Genomic DNA, 16,612 nt, shown 5'->3' with positions numbered 1-16,612 from the left:
TATGCCTGGTTTACCAGATTTGATACAAGGCCAGTCCCATTTCTATTAATTTCAAATTCATTTTCGACCTTGTGCATTCCGGCACTAAGACCATTGATACAGTGGTTGCCTGGTAACATAAAAAGTGCCATGCACTGCTCCTTACTTATGTCAACCAAAAAGCTATGTCTCATGTTTTCAAAACTACAATCACATTCAGTGTGAATTGATGCGCTCGCAAAGTTCTTTAGTGCTGAATTTGGAGGAATGCTGTTTGGACGAATGCTGAATTAGTGCTAAATTTGGACGAATGCTGAACCTCTGGGATTCCTCAGGGGTCCCTGTTACATCTGGTATCATGTTGCAAAAGACATAAAACTTTATTGTGCATTTACACAGTGTTCACCACAAAACAACATTAAAGTTATACCAGACATGCTGTGAAATGCTAATTCCTCTTCCATTAGACTTTTCTGACAGACTGGCCTATTCTGTCAGGCACTAAGTAAGGTTATCAGAATTTAAAATATATTGTGAAATATTTTGCAGCAGTTTTTTTTTAAATGACTATCATTAGACTTTTGATTTAGCTGTATTTTGAAAAGTCTAATGCGTTAAAAAAACAAAGAAAAATAGCTTTTTGGTTAATTTATTTAAAGATCATGACTGTAACATGCTTGTTTGTAGTTCAAATTCATATTAATGCAGTTTTTTTTTTTTTTTACAATCGTGAGTCTCCTTGCTCGGTTTTTCAGCCATGTTGCTGCTGTATCTGGTGTAATCAGGAAAATGATCATTTCATTTGTAATGTGTTCTTGAAAAATCTTCATTTGAAGAGAATGTGAAAACAGACTTGTTTCATCTATGAGTGCAGAAAGACAAATTCTCTTGTGCATACATAATGCAAGCTCTCTTTTCAGTCAGCTGCCGTCCGTTTGGTGTGTTCATGTGCAGCTTTTTGGTCCAGAAACGAGTGGACAACAAGATTTGCAGTCCTTTCTGTGATGAAATTAAGCTAACCACTTAGCATGCTACCCTTAATGGGTCACGAAACACCAAAACACATTTTTTACATTTTTTGAGATGTTAACAGTCATATATGTGTCCCACGTTGCTAAAAACACTATTAGGACACATCTATTTCACAAAAAAAGTGAAAATTTGATGTTTTTGCGTTATTTCGAGCAAATTCGTTCTTCCAGTTTGAAGAGAAAATTTGAAGCTCTGACACAGCAATTAGATCCTAGTGTAAATTCCAGGGTGTAGACTGCATGTCTGGCCCATACAACATGATGTATTTAAGTTTTTAGCATTAAGTCATGAGAAAGACTTGGTTTAAACCAATCAGCACGCTCTATTGCGAATGAAGTGCAACTTCATTAATATGCATGATACAGTTTTGAAGACACGGCAGACAGACGCCATGTTGTGTTGCCAACTGTAATTAAAACAAATAAAAGAAGAAGAATTGTTTGGAGACATGGGTCGTCAGTGTTGTGTTTATAAATGTGCCACAGTGAAGGTTTTGTTTCCATTTTCCCGCTATAAGAGCAAAGCTGTCGTGAGGACCCACATTTGTGGATTACAGTGGTCTGCTAACACGCGACGAAATATGTTCGTAAGGAACATTTTTTTTTACCCAAGAGCTTTACACATCTTGAAATGGTGAAATCCGGATTGTCACTCGTCTTCTTTTAAAAAAAAGATGTGGTTCCAGTTGTTGTTGATTGTCCTGTCTACAGATTTGGTAAGTGTGTGATTGTTAGTGTTGTCAGCAGTACGCTTTCAGTTTTTAAAGACATAACTTAATAAAAATGAATTAGTTACTAAGTTTACAGTACGTTATTATCACTACAATATTGTGGATTGAAAGGTCCGCTGTAAATGCTGCTCTCCGGATGTAAACATGTAAACAACGCAATCAAACTATTACCGTTGTGTAGGATTTTCACTGTGTATGATTTTTGCAGCATTTTGTGACAGGATAGTCTATACACACACGGCTGTTTGACTCTATTCTCTGCAACTACAGAGTCTCTCCATCAACTGAGAAATACTGAGTATTTTTTTCTCCCATATGGTGTGCAGCATCAAATTCCAGCAGTTCATACTCGCATCCGATGTCTTGTTTGTCACAAGGGGCATGAATGAAATGTTCCTGAATGAAAGTGAAAGTGCCAAACTGCAGTTAAAGTCGATAAATTAAGAATGAAACACCCAAAATTACACAAATCCCGGGAGGAAGTGTGGATAGTGTGGTGACGCAATGACGTTAATCGATCTATGTGATTTAACATCTAAAACAGGATCAGGAAAGCAACATTCAAAGAGCAACTCATGTAAACACCTTATCATCTTATTGTCTTATTCAGATTAAGGCAAACAATTTGATCCCAAATGTCCATGTAAACATAGACACTGTCTATCTCCCAGAGTCTGTGTTTGTGTTGCCATTGTGAAAATCAGCAGGTGAACGTAATGAAACTCCCCTTTTCATGCAAACCCTTGCCTCTTGCACAAATCCCACCTAGACAAAGCTGGACACACCCACTTTCCTGACTTTATTCAAACTAGAGGTGTGTAAACACCCTGCGGAGACGGTAGGGAGGGGGGTTCATGGCCCTTTAATACAAGCTTAGATAAACTTTAAAATAAGGGAAACACTATTAATTGTTGTCAAATTGGCAAAGACTGCAGAATGAGTTTGAATATAAAACAGTCACATACAGCAAGGAGGTTTTAATGAGCTGTCTAATTTTGATGTGTATTTCTGTGGCAGTAGTCTGTTTAAAAAGTCCTGGCGAATGTAGATTGTTTACACAAACCTGTCAACTCAGTAACCAGTATTCAAAGTCTGCAATAAATGGGGAGAACCATTAGCATTCCTATTTATCTCAATGGCAGATAGTCGGCTGGTGCATTAAGCAATGCTTTACACACCACCAAATTAGTATCAGGGCTCAAAGAACATACATTCTTTCGTCTGTTATTAACAGCAAGGTTTTGCCTTACACCACAAAGAAGCACAATATTTGACAGCAATTACAGCTGAGGGTCTCTGTAAGCAAGTCTTTATCAGCGTTCCATGTCCTGACACTGGAATTTTCATCAATTCTGCTGAGCCAAATTGCTCAAGCTAGAAAAACTTGGACAAAGACCAATGATTGTGAAGAGGAACCAATTGTTGCTCACATGGACCGGCTGCCAGTCTGGGCATTGTGTTTTACACTCACAGAAAAGCATCTCTTAATCATGTTTCTGTCATCAGCATGCTGAACTCTAGAAATGATATTTTCTGGCATGTGATGCAATATTATCGTTCATCATTTCCCAAACATTTATTATTGCTTTCATACCCCTTCTTTTTCGATGTCTTCTAAATAATTGGATGTTTCTTCATCTATTCAATTTGGGCCCTGTGTTAATCTTTAATAGTAGAATATGAATCCATTGAAATATTTTCCCTTATCTAAAAATATTGTGTTATAAATATTGTGTTATTAGTACGTTATCATAAAAATGCCTTGAATATAAAATGACCCTGTGTTTTGTCTTGCTAAGGCTATTGTTAAAGTTTTAGATATCCTTAAAATAAACAATTAATAATAGATAATGTCACATATATCAGATACAAATCTTTAAATAGTCTTCAAACCCCATCTTTTTCGATGTCTTCTAAATAATTGGATGTCTGTTCATCTATTTAATTTGGGCCCTGTGTTTATTTTTATAGTAGAATATGAATCCATTGAAATATTTTCCCTGATCTAAAGATTTTGTGTCATAAATATTGTGTTATTAGTACGTTATCATAAAAATGCTTTAAATATAAAATGACTGTGTGTTTTGTCTTGCTAAGGCAATTGTTAAAGTTTTAGATATCCTTAAAATAAACAATTAATAATAGATAATGTCACTTATATCAGATACAAATCTTTAAATAGTCTTCATACACCTTCTTTTTCGATGTCTTCTAAATAATTGGATGTTTCTTCATCTACTTAATTTGGGCCCTGTGTTTATTTTTTTAGTAGAATATGAATTCATTGAAATATTTTCCCCGATCTAAAAATATTGTGTTATAAATATTGTGTTATTAGTATGTTATCATAAAAATGCTTTGAATATAAAATGACTGTGTGTTCTGTCTTGCTAAGGCTATTTTTATAGTTTTAAATATCCTTAAAATAAACAATCTTTAAATAGATCCAAATCTTTAAATAGATTATAATTATTTTACTCTCTGTTTATCAGTTAGAAACTTAGAATGTAATTTTTGGTAACATTTTTTTAGTAGACTGTCTGCTTAATATAAGTTGATACAGACATTCAACAGACATTTAACTCACTAGAAGAGACTAAGCAAGCACGTGTAAACTAACACTAAACCTAATTCTAATCCCAACCTAAATTGGTTGACATGTAGATGCAATGTAACTTTAATTCAACAAACGGACCATCAAAATAAAGTGTGACCTAATATTTAAACATTATTGCATACATATTAGTTTTATTTACCTAGTTTAACATTTACCTCTATAAAAACATGGTAACTTTAGTTTAAGTAGCATTTCTCACTATTAACTTTTGGGGTATTACCTGCCTATTATTAAGATATTGGCTGTTTAATTGTACTTATAAAGTACATATTCTGCATGCATTCAATTCTACATCCCTAATGCTATCTAATACCCTAACCTAACCATAGTTTATTCAGCTAACAAGTCATAGTTAATAGTTTATTAGTAGCAAGAGTTGTACCTTTAAGGGAACTATTATGCGAAAATCCCTTTTCACAGAAAATATCTATTAATTAAAAAAAAATCAACAGTGTGTGAATATAGCCCAGCCTCTAATAGTAAAAATGTAATTATTTTTTTTAATCATACTTTATAAAAACAGTCTGCAGAAACACTTTGATGACATTCTCCCTTTGGACATGTCATCAGGAGGAAGTTCCACTCATTAGTGGATATCTCTCCCTCATTAGTGTAGACAGCCGTGAGTATTCATGACGTACCTTCCAAAGATAATGTCAGCAACTTGACCTGATCTGATCACACACAACCACACAGACATGAAGCGTTGAGTCCGAAAGGACTTATGTTCAGATGAGGTGAATTTACTCCGGTGTTAACAGAAGAACAAGGCAACAAAGAGTTTCCCTCTCAGCAACTGAATTCATCTGTTCATTCTGACTTTATTTTATTTTTGCCCAGGCTGGGCTGGAGTCCTGAGTTCTTCTGTTTTTTGAGACGTCGCTCACAACAAGAGGGAGGAGCCTACTGCCAACCCCACCCCTAACTGGAAATCACGATTGCAGGCCTCTAATTTGCCATCAGTCTGGAAGTTGAACAACATGCACCTCAAGCCATACCCTAAACCACAAGATAAAGAAATCGGCAATCTTTGCACGATAAAACACGAGGCCTCCATGCCGACCAGCAGGGAGTACCCTCAGGAAAGAGTGGAGAATTCGCCAGGCCTGTGGCCTCATGAGCTCACCTGGCAACGGCACAGCCAACCAGTGTTTCCTCAGTGTCATCTCCACCAAAACCCTTCGATGTAATACCAACAGTGGGAGCAATGTACCAACTCAAGTTAGTGGGGCCAGCAAGAACAAATCATTATCCAGCACAATATTTATTAGTTCTTTAGTCCTGCTCTCACCTTCGACTGGTTTGGAGAATGAAGGCTCACTAAGGATCTATGAAGAAGAGGATGCAGAGGAATCTTTGGATATACAGTAATAAGTAATATATTATGTACTGTCATCATGACAAAGATAAAATAACTCAGTTATTAGAAATTAGTTATTAAAACTATTATGTTTAAAAATGTTCTGAAAAAATCTTCTCTCTGTTAAACAGATATTGGGTAAAAAATAAACAGGGGGGCTAATAATTATGATTGCAACTGTATGCCATTAAACCTGGGAACACAAAAAAATATGCAGCAGTACTTGTGATACTGTTATTGATGAAGGCTCAGAAACAGAAGCCAGTGCCCCCAAAACCGCAGACTGTTTCAGTAAAAAAAAACAAAGGTTCCTGGGATGTTGACTTAGACTTAGTTCCTTGCCTAAGCATAGGAGAAGATCTGGAAACCCGGACAAGTTAAAACATTTGGCACATCCTTCCTCAAAAACAGGAATGCAAAAAGTACTTCAACAAGAGGCCCTCAGTGAGAACATTAAGTGGCATTTTAAATTTTTCTAATGCATAAATGAACACTACAGTCATCATAGACCACCTTCTGAACCACTACTTTAGACCTTTCCAGCTTTTCATGATCTCATTAGAAAAAAGCGACAGTTACAAAAACAGCATACTTTGGATCAAAAAAGAGATATGAAAAAATATTTGTGGATTTTATTTATTTATTTTTTTAGCTGAAACTTCACATAAACACTCCAGGAACATACAAAACTTATTTTACATCTTGTAAAAGAGGCATAATAGGCCCACTTTAAAAACAAAAGTGACCAAAAAAATTATAAAACAGCCTAATGGTATTGTGTGATCATGGACAAAATGTTAAATTTCATCAAGAGATTTGAAAGATAATTTACCCCTTTAACTGCTAGTCAATTCTGTTGCACTATTACACTTTATTTTAGTTTTATTTTAAAAGAAAAAAAAAGATAAACTTGATAAAATTAAATGATAAAAGTTAAATGAGAAGCTGAAATATTTTATTGCATACTTCAAAAAATAAAGCTGATATAGGGCTCTATTTTAATGATCTAAGTGCAAAGTCTAAAGTGCAGGGCGCAAAAGCATTAAGGGCATGTCTGAATCCACTTTTGCTATTTTAAGGACGGAGAGATACGCTTTGCGCTGCGACGCATGGTCTAACAAGGATGTGCTCATTCTCCTAATGAGTTATGGGTGTGTTTTGAGAATAAACCAATCAGAGTCTCATCTTCCATTTCCTTTAAGAGATAGTGGCGTCACGCTACAGCGCATTTGCTATTTACAGCAAGAAAACAGTTAAACAGACCATATGCAGCAAGGATAAAGAATGAGCCTCCTCCAATCTGCCTTTACTTTCACTTTCTCTATTACATGGATAAGGAAATGGTGTTGTACGCACAGACATCCGTTAGCTTACATAATTAATTTTGTTTGCTAAGCACAAAGATTTGTTTCAAAATTAATTCTACATCTACTAAGTGAGGTCAAAAAGGTTATATCCAAAAACACAACCTATGTCTTTTAATAATAATAATAATAATAACATTATACTGTACAAAAGCAAATTATCATGGATAAACTGAAAAAAGCCTTCCCGACATGAAGAAGGCATGGACGCAGTGGTTTTATATTAATGTAAAAAGTAAAAATTTTTGTAATAATTCTTTTTCATTTGTAAAGATATTTGTGTATTGCTGTACATCCTGTATATATTAAGCAATGTGTAAGCGAGGCGCACAACTAACGCGCTCTAGATCTGCTTTCAGCTGGTCTATTGCACAGTCTATTTTAGATCCTCAAAACAGCAACATGCCAACAATGTGTCTCGACACAGTTCTTTTCTACACAGGAACACCCATGAGTCCACAAAGTATCACAAATGGATTTGCTATTTAAACAACGTGGTGGAAAACGAGAAAATTAAAGCTGCGTTGGTCTGAAAATAGCAACACATCTGGGCAAACACGTTTTGTGCCTTATTGCGCCAGGGGGTATGATAGGGCCCTTAGTGTTTTTTAAAACAAATTGGTCGTACATTTCATAATTTCTGATTTTTCATAGTATACAGTATGTATTAATTCCAGTACTTTTATCATAAGAAGGCAACACAGTGGCACAGTAGGTAGTGCTGTCGCTTCACAGCAAGAAGGTCGCTGGTTCAAACCTTGGCTGGGTCAGTTGGCGTTTTGGTGTGGAGTTTACATGTTGTCCCTGTGTTCATGTGGGTTTCCTCTGAGTGCTCTGGTTTCCCCCACAGTCCAATCACATGCGGTACAGGTGAATTGTGTAGGCTAAATTGTCCGTAGAGTATGAATGAGTGTCTATCGATTTTTCTCAGAGATGGGTTGCAGCTGGAAGGGCATCCGTTGCGTAAAACACATGCTGGATAAGTTGGCGGTTCATTCCGCTGTTGCGACCCCAAATTAATAAAGGGACTAAGCCGAAAAGAAAATGAATAAATGAATGACTTTTACCATAAGTCGACATATCTACCATTTGGTAGAGATTGCTATTTTAGAAATTATGGGATGTTTTGAAATGCATTGAGTGTGTAAACTAGTTACATTAAGCTAAATTATTTTCTTATTGAGGCAGTTAAAGGGTTAAGAACTAGTAAATGTAAAACTTTTGTCAATTCCAAACACTTACTATGTGAGGAAATATACAGTATACACTGTGTAAAATGTTAAGCACTATATAAACGTATTCATTAAAGCTTGACAATATATCTTGTCACATGTTAGTGTCTGTATTTTTGGTCTATCGTAAACACCTAAAAAATACTGGGCACTGAGCAGCCACAGAGGATTCCAAATCAATCACATGGGACGAGGGATTTCTGGGGAGTTTCCAGCCAGCTGCATTCCTCCCACTGATCAAACAGATTGGGATATTACTGTTAGTGTGTGTCTTGTTCGAGTTTGCTGGATAACAAGTGACTTCAGTTTGTTCCAGCTGTCGCAGCTGGATATGCACTGGGCTGACGCCATGATACTGAAAATTAGCCATCGATGGGGATCGTTTTAATTTTCCTGCAGAAGAGCGGATGAACACGGTGCAGATTCCAGACTTTATTACATCCGTAAGCCTGACATTATGATTGAAAATCCCACAAGTGTCGTTTCCTCATCTGCTTTCTAGAATGCATCTTCCTTGTCTGTTCTGTTTCTCTTTCCATCTTCAGTGACAGGGTTACTCACTCTTTTCGTGGGCTCATGTCACCTTTGACCTCACTTCCCTACACACAGGCGATTTTGTTTCCTGTTTATCGAGCTAGACTCACTCCGGGTTAATACCTTTCCTCTTTGCCTCACTTGTTCGCAACCTTCAAAAGAGCCTCCATCGAGACAAAATGGATTAACAAAGTAGAGGAATTGTGCGAAACTGCTCCAGCTCTGAGCATTAAGCATTACTTATTAATAGCTCCCCTTCTTCCAGCTGCTCTCACAAAATACACGCACATCTTTGATCATAGCCATTCTTTACCCAGAAATGAACCCTTGTTTTTTTGAAAACATCCAAATCCCTATCTCATTCTGCACTGGAGGGTGGGAAATTGCATAAATCTTGTCTGTCTGGACAGTCCTGATAACTGGCACTGGAAGATAACACTATATTGTGAAGGTTAAATGGCTAAATATGTCTAATACTTGAGAAATGGAACTTAAAAGAAGCCATTCAAAGAAATATCAGTCCTCAGTCGGCTTGGAAATCATACTGAGTAGATTTTGATACCTCTGCAACTCAAACAACCTTATAATATTTTATATAGATATGAAACATCTGCAGAATATATAATTAAAGGAATCCAAACAAACTTATTTTATGCCTTTTAGTAAGCACTGCGCATTTAAAATGAGAATTTTTTGCAACTCAGACTCATTCTGAAAACGTAGTCCCGTGGACGTTTCAGAAGACCGCGAAATACGTCCCGGGAGGTACGTATGGCTGCATTTCATTTTTTTAAGCGAACGATACGAGGCGGTGTGACGCCGTTCCCTTTCGCGCGTACCAGCTGACCGCTTACCTCCGTGTGGAGGGCTTTCCCACCGCAACCAGTTTGTCCAGTCAGCTCATCGTGTATTTTGGCAGACTTCAGATGCAGAGAGGAGGAGTTGACCACGGCGACCGGGTTCGAGTCTGGGAAAGAGCAGTTCCAGAAATCAGGTAAGACAAAAACAAAATCCAAAAAATAAAGTGAATGAGTTCATAACAGGGTGAGAACGTGGTGAAATCCGAAAATGTGGTGAAAAATTCAGACGAGGGCTTTTCTTTTTCTAGACGGATTTTCTAAATTGTTCCTCAGGTTTAGGGAAGGTTGGGTGGGTCAATCGGTAAAATTGGTTGGGTTTAGGGAAGGATGAGGGTGGGTCAGCCGATTGGCCGGTCGCACAGTCAATCATTTAGTCAGTCAGACAGCGGCCTCTGGTGGGTTCAAGCGAGAACAGCGAGGGCGCGAATGGCACTTGCGAGAGATGTTCGAGATATGAAAAAGCGCACACAGCGGCCTCTCGAAGGTTCGCAAAAACAAAAACTGCAAAAGTACGTACCTTCCGGGATGTATTTCAGGGTCTCCAGAAACGTCCATGGGACTACGGTTTCAGAATGAGCCTGGGTTGCTTTTTGAACAGATTTTCATTATCAATCATTTTTTGTTTGTTTGTTTGTTTTACATGATCTTATTTAAGATTCAGCAATTAATAGTAACAATAGAAAAGTTAGCAAATGCATACTGTGCACGTGATTAGACAGAAAAATCTACATGGAGTTATGTGGTGTAAAGTGCTTCCATATTGGTTAGGGATGTAATGATTCACCGTTAGCCGGGTGAAAATCGATTCAAATATGTAACGATTGTTAACAGCCGCTAACTCGCTTTACTGGCACAATAGCGGCAAGCAAGAGGTGGGGCAAAAGAGTAAAATGACAGCGGTAAAGTGCACTAGACAAAACACAAACTGTGCAAATAGAGCTAGAATACGTTTACTTACACTAACAGAACAACAAATACAATGCACATAAACCGTCAGCACAGAGAAAAACTACTGTCACAGATGTCTATTGTCATGATCACCAGCGATCTGACCTCCATAGATACGTGCACAATAGCTTACGACTACAAATCCGCCATTTTTGGACTACATCTCCATTCATGCAGGCCGCTCACACAAGTTCCATATTCTGACTGATTACACACGCACCACCGGAGGATTGTCAAGGACTGATTAAACACACTATTTAAGCAGCACACCTATCGCCAAGTCTATCGCCAAGTCTTGTTTACTGTAAGTGGCATTACATTGCCTTTCCTTTGTCTTGTTTTTCCGTGTTTTTACCTTCGCCTTGTTTATCTAGTTATCCCTGCCTGCCGCCTGCCTTCCGACCTCTTGCCTGTTATTTTTACTACAATTCTGAATTAGGGCCTACTCACACTATGCCATCCGTACTGTGCCCAGGCCCGTTTCCCGGATCGTTTGAGAAGTGTAAGTGCGCTGAATCGGGCTCAAGCACGGTTCACTTGGCCGGCCCTGGCCCGGTTGGAAGAGGTGTGCCTGAGCGCTGGGCTTTGGCGCGGTACGCTTGTGTGTGAGTGCAAAACGTGCCAAAGCCCGAAACAGAAAGCGAGACGTGAATTTTAAGGAACTGTTTTATATGGATTTATTAATCATTCTTACTGTTCAGTGAACGCAAACTGCCGTAGTTTATTAAAGACGCAAAACTCTCACTGCAAGACAGCTGCGCGGCTTAAGCAGACCTCCTCATTCCTGCAGCACGAGAGCTTTATGATTGTTTATGAGCGCCAAAAGTGGCGGATCTGTTCGGCGAAATATCTGACTGCGTGTCACCGCATCCCTAAGGACTGTTTGGCGAAATATTTGACTGCATGTGAATGCATGACAAACGACTGAAAGATATAACTAGAGAAATCTCCACCGTGCTGCTGAGTAAGAGAGAGCTTCTCACTGAACAGCGCAGCAGCGATGACGTAAGCGTGCTGAGGCCCATTTGTGGTGTGAGTGCGGGCCGTCGGGGGAGACGGGAAGGGTGGACAAGCGTGCTTTGGCCCGGTTTGAGGCAACTCTACCTAGTGTGAGTACGGCCTTAGTTGTTGGTTGTTTTTGTTGCATGCGTACTGTAAAGCGGGGGGGTGGGGGTTATTACGGGGGCACTTTTGATCATTTGGGAAGGGCACTTTCTATCCAAGACTAAAAAGGGCATGTGCACTGTAAGAGCGGTGTTGTCGTGCACCTACTGAAGGGCGGTGGGGGGTGGGGTGTTACGGGGGCACTTTTGATCATTTGGGAAGGGCACTTTCTATCCAAGACTAAAAAGGGCATGTGCACTGCACAGGTTGAGCCCTATGTGTGCACGTGCCTGATCAACGCTGTGTACGCACAAAAACTTTGCATAAGCCAGGTTTTACGCTCACGTTTGGATTTACTATTGATGAAATTAACGTGAGAATGTACGTTGCTCCACGCCAACTTCATGTCTGGCGTACGTGTATTTCTTGTGTGTGTTTGTTTTTTTTTTTCATTGGCAACTCCTAGAGGCAATTATATTAACTTGCGCACTACAAAGTATCACACCAACACATGTGAAAAACATTGCTAATAATTTTTTAGCAATTTGGGATATAAAGCATTTGCAAATGTATACAACCCTTGGTCTATGGCAATGGCAATGTCGGCCTTAATAGAAGAGTTCGTCAATGGTCGAATCTGAAGGGAAAGCGTTTTTAGGGATCACAGTGATTTTCTGGCCCACGATGATGACTGGGTAATTAGCCATTTCAGATTATCCATTAAAGACGTGGCTGTTAACCCCCCTCAACAACCCACAAACTGACCAAGAGCGCAGATACAATGATGCCCATTCTCACACTCGGTCAGTTGTTGAGCGGGCGATTTGCCAGCTGAAATTACGGTGGCGCTGCCTTGATAAAAGCGAAGGGGTGCAGCTATACTGCCCTTATAAAGTGTTCCTCTAATATATCTGTCTCCCACACACTGATACTACTCCAGACAGTAAAGTGTCACCCACAATTGAGGCAACTTGTGAATCGTGAGGTTAGTATTGTGAATTGTACTAAATCATGACTCAGGGGAATCGTTACACCCCTATTATTGGTCTAATCAAAATCATTGTTCAGTTGGGGTATGGTATTGAATAACACTCTTCTAAATAAGTAAATAAATAAATAAATAAAAGTTAGCACATAATATGCACATTTTTAAAAGGTAAACAAAACATTGACACATGATTGACTGTTTTTATCTTTTGTAAAAATTTGACTTTTCTAGAATCCATTGACTTTTGTTTACAATGATATTGTGTGTAAAAAACACTATGCTTGAATATATTTTCAGAGAAATATTTTGACTGAGTTAGATCTTTATAGTAGATATAATCTTTTTACTGCATCTTATGTTTTTGTTTTGGAAATGAAAGGCTGCATCAGAAAGTCATCAGAGGCCAGTGGCTTGAACAACAAAACAACAAACTCAATATGTTTACACGGATCAAGGCACCTGAGCAGACAAGCCTTGTCCTGTTAGATTCATCTACAACTTTCCCCTTACAGTACTTTTCAAAGAGGTCAGAATGAGCGGAAGTGAGGCGCTGCCTTTAGAAACACGTCCAATTATGCTGACAGGACTGTAAGCATCCATCAGAGTGATAACACTGATGAACAGCAGGAGTCGGACGTGTCTAGAGACCCCCGAGGAAGTGTTACTATATACTCCTGGGTGCAAGATATAGAATTTCATACCCGAAGGAAACTATAAATATTTCATGATGTGATGTGTTATGATGTAAAACAGACCGTGCGCTGCCTCTGAGGAATTCTTCTGAATTTGCTTCATATGTGGCAGATCTGACTCTCAGACTGAAGTTTTCAAACTAAATTACAGTATGGCAAGATATGTTTGTGTTTCTATAACAGAAGTGCACTGTACAAAATGTTTTTACACTTCCTATGATAGTTAATTCAGTCCATATTATATTCACTTAACATTGTTATACAACCTGTCAAACTATAGCAATTTAAAAATAAAAAAAGGCTACATTATTCTAAAATATATATTCACGCAAAAATAAAAATTCTGTAATTTACTCATCATTTCATCCCTTTATGTGTATATATTTTCTATAAAACACAAAAGAAGACATTTAGAAAATTGCTGGAAACCGATAATCACCCTGCAGGTACTGTCTGGGTTCTGCCACTCTGGTCTTGTAAATTCTTGTTTTGGTGGCAGAGCTCGGACACTACCCATGTCTGGTCCTGTTTCTGTCTCTGTGTGCGCGCGCGCCGTCGTGGGTGTACGCAGAGTGTGCGCGCTCCTGCTTGATGCGGCCGTGCGCGCGCTCTGCATCGCGTGCGCTCTTGTACTCGTGTTTGTGTTTTCGTCTGTCTGCAGCGTGGTGTTTCATTCCCAGCGTCTCAGTCTTGTTGGTTTCGGTTTTGGTCGGCGCTGGGATGAAGCATGCACGCTGCGTGTGTGAGCGCACGGTGAGTGTTTTCATTCATCGTGTGCTCGTGTCTTGCGTCTTTTGTCAAAGGACGTGGATTGGTGTTTACATTGTGGTCACGTGCTTTTGTCATGTGCTTCAGTGTTGTGTTTGTGTTGTCATGAACATGCGGTTAATGAGTTCTCTCATTGGCTGCATGTTCTTGTCCTGTGTATGTGAGCGCATGGCTTGTCTCGTCTCTGTCATGGGCTCTCCCGTCTATTGTCATGTCCCATCCACCTTGTTATCCTGTTTGTAATTATTATTTTCACCTGTCCGCCTGTCTGTTAATTGGTTTGTCTTTCCTATTTATTCTCCTAGTGTGCTCTGTTCTGTGCTGGTCCGTTGTTGATTTTCCCTTCCCTGTTCTATGAGGTCTGCTGATTTCTGGTCTAACCTAGTGTGTCTTGCCAAGTTCCAGATCTTGTCTAGTTAAGTGTATGATAATGTTGTGTTTTTCCCCACATGGGGAGATTTGAGTTTTGTTTTTGTTTTATTTCTTAATAAAACCTTAATTTCCTGCATTTGGGTCCTCGCCTCCTCTTCATCACCCCCATACCGTGAGAGGTACAGGAAGTCAACATGACGTCAGATTGACGTTTACCCCAACATGCCACAAATTCAATGTCTACTAATGTCTACTAATGTTATACTGACGTTTTATGGACGTCACATTATGACGTTAATATGATGTTGGATTTTAGTTAGTTGATGCCACAAATTTAAACCAACCAAATTTCAACGTCTACTGATGTTACATTTTGATGTTGTATGGACGTCATATTATGATGTTTAGATGACGTTGGACTTTGGTTAGTCAATACCACAACCGTAAAACTGATCTAAGATCAATGTCTGCTGATGTTAGACTTTGAGGTTGTATGAATGTTACATTATGACGTTAATATGATGTTGGATTTTATTTAGCTATGTCACAAATTTAAACCAACCAAAGATTGATGTCTACTGATGTTAGACTTTGACATTGTATGGACGTCATATTATGTCGTTCAGATGATGTTGGACTTTGGTTAGTTAACGCCACAACCAAAAACCAACCAAAGATCAACGTCTACTGATGTTATACTGACGTCTTATTTTGACATCATTTGAAGTTAAACTGACATTGGATTTTGCCAATATAGCCAAATACCTACATCATATTATGTTGTGTGATTGCTGGGCATTGAAAACAAATGCTATGGAAGTCAATAGTAACAGGTTTCCAACATTTTCTAAATATATTTTTTGTATTTAATTGAAGAAATAAAGAATCATATCAGTGGTTACAGCTTTTCAGCTGTCCTCAAAATCCCTTATTTTGTGACAAACAGAAAAAAGAAACTAAGTGAAGTTTCATAAACTAATTTCGAGAGAAGGATGTGATATGATTGAGCACTACTGGCTGCTCATCTGTAATCAGCAATAATCCAACCAGAGTGATCCTAGTTTACTATAAATAGATCATGTTCTCCTTACTGCACTATATTGGTTTTAGAAGAATCCCCCCCTTCCACCCCATCTCCTCCTTTTTCTCCCTTTTCTAAAGGGGGAGCTCTCGAGACCTACTTGATCTCGGATCTCCTGATATGCTTATTGACTGGGCGGGAGCCCTGGGCTCAAATATCTCTGAGCTCAGGGTTCTCTCGCGGGACAGCATGCCAAACCTGCTATACATGCTAAGCATATCTAAGTGGGAACTCTTAAATAAAGGTTTGGAACCACTTGAGGGTGAGTACATAGTAAGTAAACTTTCATTTTGGGTGAACTATCCCTTTAATCTAAAGGTGCTTTTCCAATTTTATGAATCCTAAAGAGAGTTATCAGACAACTGTTTTGGTGTCACAACTGCAGTGTTGGTGCATTATATATTTTAGGTATAAAAAAAAAGTCCCTCATTAAAATGTACAACACACAAGTGAAAGAACAATGGAAACATGCACACTGTCAAGTCCTTGAACAATGAACAAAGGCTGATAAGATCAGTAGCATGCAATATGAACTGGAACTAAATGTCACTTGCTTTAAGCTGTTTTCCATAATCCTCACAAACTTGTACCATGGTAACCATGGTGTCTGCCAAAAATAAAAAATACAGTTACTATAGCTTTTGTCAGAAAACAAATCTGTAGTTTGATATTAGTAAGAAAAATCAGTGTTTTAGATGAGACTATTCATTTAATGTAGGACTACCAACAACTCATGTTTTTAAAAAAAATTGTAGGAAAAAAAGTATACAGTAACTATAATGTTCAATGAGCGATAGAGACAGAAAAATAAGTAAAAACACAAATGAAAAAAGCAGACTATATCTGCTCAGTTAGAGCAGAAAGTGAAAATGACAAGCTGACTGACAGTAGGGTGCATCACCTCAGCACCTGACAACCCTTCAGAGAAATATTATTGTTTCTTTGCCTCAC

At 38.5% G+C, this 16,612-nt stretch overlaps 1 protein-coding gene across 3 annotated transcripts in view; it reads right to left on the bottom strand.

The window, feature by feature from the left end:
* The window catches only part of raraa (retinoic acid receptor, alpha a), a 324,831-nt gene that overhangs the window by 267,447 nt on the left and 40,772 nt on the right, over positions 1–16,612 (bottom strand). The gene's annotated exons all lie outside the window — the stretch shown is intronic.

Source organism: Danio rerio, chromosome 12 (assembly GCF_049306965.1).
Source record: "Danio rerio strain Tuebingen ecotype United States chromosome 12, GRCz12tu, whole genome shotgun sequence".
Taxonomy (NCBI): domain Eukaryota; kingdom Metazoa; phylum Chordata; class Actinopteri; order Cypriniformes; family Danionidae; genus Danio; species Danio rerio.
Note: the sequence above shows the minus strand (reverse complement) of the source record. Positions and strands in the feature narration are given on the sequence as shown.